This window comes from Diadema setosum, chromosome 18 (genome assembly GCF_964275005.1).
Source record: "Diadema setosum chromosome 18, eeDiaSeto1, whole genome shotgun sequence".
NCBI lineage: Eukaryota > Metazoa > Echinodermata > Echinoidea > Diadematoida > Diadematidae > Diadema > Diadema setosum.
The window spans coordinates 7,363,207-7,369,206 of record NC_092702.1 but is presented as its reverse complement, the minus strand read 5'-3'; positions in this window follow the sequence as shown (position 1 = coordinate 7,369,206).

Genomic DNA, 6,000 nt, shown 5'->3' with positions numbered 1-6,000 from the left:
ACCATTGGAATCAAATCAAAACCGAAAGAAGTTAAACTTTTGAAGCAAATTAATTTGTACGTGTAGTAGTTTTTGTTTTGTTTTGTTTTGTTTTGTTTTAATTGATCGATGTTAACGGCTGACAAGATGTTTGAGGGGAGGCTATTTTTTGGATTGTGGTGCTGAAACAGTGAAGGCGTGACGTTCGGCTGTTGTTCGGGTTCTTGGAGCTAGTGACAAACTATCTCCAATATGCCGGCGAAGATACATTCAAACTTAGTTCCAATGTCTCATCAAGAGTTTAACTATGACATGGCTTGAAGGTACTCAGACGAATGTTGGAGATATATCCCGAAAAGAAGTGTGTGCGTTCTTAGACAAATTGGTGCACGTCACGATTTCGACAACCGCAAGTCATACAGCCCGTGAGCTCGACACTGTATAGGCAAATAAGGTTCATGAGTCCGACACTAGGCAAACAAGGCCCATCAAAAACAAAACACGACTGACACATTAAGCCCCGTAACGTCAGTCTCATGGGTCTTTCTTGCCCAGTGTCGAACTCGTGGGCCTTGTTTTTCTTCTGTCGAAATCAAGGGCCGTATTAGCCTATTGTATCGAGCTCATAGGCTGCATGACTCGTGGGCTGTATGACTCATGGACCTTTTTTCAATGTCGAACTCGTGGGGCTATGACTCGTGGGTGTCAGTCTCGTAGGATGACCTCGGCAACACCACCCACAAAAACATAGATATTATTGCTTAACTACTTGGATTATCTTTGCCTTGATTTCAACCAAGAAGCAATTAAATACATTACGTTTATATTCACAACCAAATCTAGTCTTTAGTTCCAGTTTTGTTGTTGTTATTGTAACGAACACAAAGAATTACCTCCAATTTATTCTCTTTGTATCAGTTACAGAGATAATTTGGCATACAGTTGACTTGTACAATTATATCCTATTGAACCACTTGCCAAGTCACATTAGTCATTTTCTTTGTAAATTGCTCGGTTTTCGGAACATCGGTGATCTGTTAAGTGAAATCTGATGATAGCGTGTGGTTAGAACTGTATACGACCACAATAATGCGAACGCAGGAAATCACAGCTCGTGGGGGTTGAAGGGTCATGTGCACTTTTGAAAACGGGAGAATGTCATCCACCAAAAGCGATGGCGTTGATATCGAATAATAATATCCAAATATAGACCCCTAGAATTAAGGAACATGATTTCGAAATTCAGCTGATTGGACATTTTACATTTTAAGAATTTCAAGAGGAAACGAACTTGTGCAGTTTTCTATAAAAGATAGCGACGGTAGTACATTATTTCCCTCTTCGTCAGTTCATTCCCACGTTGATTCAACCAGTGATTTAGAGGTGTTTCACATCAAGATGACATAAATCATTTTAGTTTGAACTTGATATACTCACAGACTGTTTACTGCTGGGAAATGGGAGTGTTGCCCAACTTTCCTGGTGTTCTCATTGAAGAGCCTATTTCACTCCAGGTGTATGTTTCTCAGGTAGCCGGGGGTGGGTGGGGGGTGGGGTGTTAAGTCTCTAACGAAATAGAGCCAAGTAATTATGGATCAAAATCATTATTAATGGAGTCAACATTGTGCAATAGTTTCATTATCAATGTGTCATGTATGTGTTGAATAGCTTCCTAGAGAGGAAAAAACAAAAGAAAAGAAAACAAACCCAACGACTGAAGAATAACTTTCACAACCACATCCATGCAGATGAAATTCAATGTGAATTAATGTAAATTAGTGATCCAAGCTGAGCATGTATGCCAATTATTTCTTTTTTTCTTGGCCGCTGCTAAACCAACGGATGATCTGTGCTTATTTACGTCGATGAAGGGGCAATTTGTAAAACATTTGCAGTGAATTTGGAAGACTAACTTACCAAAATGTTTCGTGGTAACTATGAATTATTAATGGGTCCTGTCCTCTAAAAGGTAGGAGCTCTAGTTTGAACAGCATCAAGTGGGGGTGGGGAGAAAATTTTGATTTGAAATGAACAGGTAGCCTATATAAGATACATCATGAAATCCAATCACCTCCAATTCATATTCATTGGATAATATTTTCGGGAAAACCTTTATTTTTATGGGTCAACCTTGAGATGACCACAATATTCCAGATAGTGAAAGGATTGTCAACGACACGTGTCTTCTCTCACTCCAAGATGCACAAGTAACCTGTCCAAACACTTCGCAGATGATGTTTACCGTACGCAGGGCTCCACACTAACTTTTATTTTTGGTGGCCCAAAGGCAAACATCCGACCTTTTTTGGTGGCCCGATCAGGCCACCAAATTCTTCGTTTCTGAAATTTTGGTGGCCCGACTTGCGTTTTTGGTGGCCCCGGGCCACCGTTAGTGTCGAGCCCTGCCGTACATGATACTAAATGCTATGTAAGTACACTAAATGCATCTGAATTACTGTGCGACATTGTTAAAGCAATCTTTGCATATGAAAGTTCACCACATGGACAATAGAATATCTTGGATTCTTGTCTCAATTATTCCAAATACATCACTGGAAAGCACACACTAGTTTTATTACAACATTGGGAAGCTCAAGTTTCACCTATCTGTTGATTTTTTTTTTTTTTTCATACCTGAGCAACTTTGGGTGGTTTCATGGCTATCTTAGTTCTGTAAAGTTCTTGTTCTGCATCGCTTCTCAAGGGATACATGTACATGTATATCGTTTTTCAATAGTTGATGTCAGAGTAAGTAATGATGGGATCTTGAGTTTAAAGGGATGATAAAGATTTGGTTGAGATGGGGCCTCAGGTTTCCAACTTTTCTTTTTTGAGAAAATGACAAACCTCTAATGAAATATGAAAGAACGTACAATTCAAAGAGAAATTCAGTATTTATTTGATGAAAATTTGTTTTGAAATGGGCAAGATATCTAAAACAAAGCAACTCTTCTAAAAGGTGGGCCAAACCCTTTATTAGGATTGCTTTGCTTTTTTTTTTTGATATCCCAGTCATTACAAAACTTTAAATTCCTCTTAGAATAGAATTGTATGCTCTTTATTATTTCATAAGTGGATTTTTAATTACACGTATCTCGCAAAAAAAGAAGAAGTTAATACTGAATCCCCATCTCAACCAAAACCATACCATCCCTTTAATGTTTGCGTAAACTAGGGCCCTATTAAATGTATCCTGTACTTCTCTGCTCTCACTATGTTACACCAGGGCTTTGATCTTGGCAACGGGCCATGTCTTTTACGAATGTTTTGAAACTGTCTCATGACTGTATTTTCATGTTTTCACATGGTAATGTCATACACAAAATAAAAGCCAAAAAAAAAAAAGTGAAGATGAAAACTTTAATGAATACCAATAGGTCTTTAAGTATCATGGATGCATGAGAATGCAGAGCAGATGCAGGGAATTGTGATTGTATGAGAATCTGCCCAAAATTGCAAAGATATGCACAAAAACAAATCACAAACTCTCTCTCTAACCACGAGTCATCAGCACTGCACTTGCTGCTCACTGCCCTCTACTGTTTACTTTTGATTAGTTTAATCACACTGTGCTTTTGGGTGGATGATGTGTACCGAGAGTTCAGTCAAGACTCTGAATGAGGCGTGATAGGAGAGCATCAAATTGGCTAGACTTTAGTAGACTTTTGAGAGTAACTACTGATTTCCAGCTTCTATGCAAAGCCAGTTAGTTTTCTTGTCTGACTTGAGACTTCTGTTGTTTTTCATCATGTTTAATTCAAAGTGAGTCAAGTTTTTAATCACAACCAGAAAGGAAAGTTGGCTTGAGTGCTGATGACCAGTACTTTTATTGTCAAACACACAATGAGTCTCGCTTTTGCCACCTTTTAGACTGATATTTAGACTTGCCATACTCCCTTCCCCTTGGCAGGATGTAGTGGTGGGGTGCACCAGTGATTACAGATGACAAACAATCAACACAAGTCAGTATGCATGCAGGGTCTGTCGAGAGTTCAGCTGCACTTTTTGCGGACTCTGGGGGAACATCTCGGCACGTCGACAAAGGGCCCTGCCGTCGTCCCGTTGTGAAATCAGACGCTGGCGAGGGCGGCCTTTGTGCGTCTTCACGTCAAACAGATAGTATCATCTGGCGACACAATGGGACGCTATTCTGGGGTCCTCAATTGGATATTTTTCGCCTCATTTCTGACTTCCTGCAGTCATCGGGGCCGACCTTCCACTCCTTATAGGGGGAGTCACGGATGGCTTCACACCCCTTTGTGCTCCCCATGTAACTGGGCAATATTTAGCAAAGAGGGATTACAACTGTGGCAACAGAGACATCCTAAATGCAGCCATTATTTCTCATTTACCCCAAAACTGTTTTTTGCTGCAAGCATCTCTAAGAAAGGGGAAATTGAATTTTTTGCCAGCCATGTGGAGATGACAAAGTTCATCTCTGTGCTCACTTTTGGCACAAACTACCTCATTTCACAGAATTAATTTTGTGATGGGGCAGATTCAAAGTCGTCATAGATATATCTACTCTATTCATTAAACAGTACATTTTCCTGAATATTATTGAATGAATGCAAATCATTAAAAAAAAAGGAGTAACAGAGAGCTGAGAATTTCTGGCAAGTTTGAAATATTATTTTAATTTTCAGGATACCATGGGAGCACATAAATGTACCACAAACAAGGTGAAGCTGGCACTGTAACATCTGCATCTCTGCAACAGCAACTTATCAGTTGATTCATCACCACCTTTACATCAATACAGTTACAATTATAATTACCTTCCAGAAGATTTGACTTTCATTATCATCAATCATGGTAATTCAAGAATCATGGATTCCCAATGAAGTTAACCTACAATGTATATCCCATAAAACTACTCCTTATAGGGAATATGAGTACTGCTTTTCACCAAATACATGCATACTTGATTAGAATCATGCACTCTGAAGGATTCACTTATCGTTAACAAATCATAATACACTGGCATGTCCATCAGATTTTGTGTCTCACTCTTAATTTTCAATGACTATTATGACAGAGAAAAAAAGGCATTAAATAATATGAACATTTAACTGAAGTCTGCCCATTTTAGCACACAAACTGTACAAGGTAAAAAGCTCTCACTAGTATACTACGATAGTGTTTTATAGTCCAGTGATGACCTTTTGACCCCCCCCCCCCGACAATAGACAAAGCATAAACAGGCAAACTTGTGAACTGCTGACTTCAATCAAAAGCATATCCATGACCAGATTGTCAGCTTTATTGGATTGTCTTTTCAAACAGCTTGGAGATAGAGCAAATTAATACTTAATAATGATCCAAATGATGACAAATACAGGCAACTCCTTTTTATAATAAAATTCTCAGGACCAACAGTTTTCTTTTGTTATATACAAATTTTGCTATAACTAAAGTGAATTTTGCTTCAAAGACATTCATGACAATGCTTTATGACCTGAATTTTTACTTTTTTTGTAACAAAATATCATCACAACTGTGTTCATTGTAACAGGGGCACCCTATAATAATGATAATGATGATGCTGATGCTGATAATAATAATAACACATTGTAATAACAATAATGAAAACTAGAAAAGCACTCAGAGAGTGCAGGCCTCCACCAGGCAGTTCATTTTCACTCATACACCCATGCTGAAAATAGTCCTTATTTCCCAATGATAAAGAAGCCTTTTTGTTTTGTCCGAGTCTGCCTCATCAGCAGCTTACCACTGCACTCTGCGTCTCAAGTGTGCACTAATTACACGTATGCACACCTCAAATATGCCCAACTGGAACTCCCATATTTGTTGGTCCTATATGCCAATTACAATGCTTCAAAAATAGTGCAAAAAAAAAGTATCCTTGATCCATACAGTTATCTGGATCACTAACAATATTCAGTCGTCTCTTTCTTGTGTCATTATCAACTTTTCCTGTAGGTTTTATCCAAATCTGTTCACAACTTTTTGAGTTATTTTGCAAATAGGCAAACAAACAAACCAACGCCGACACAAAAT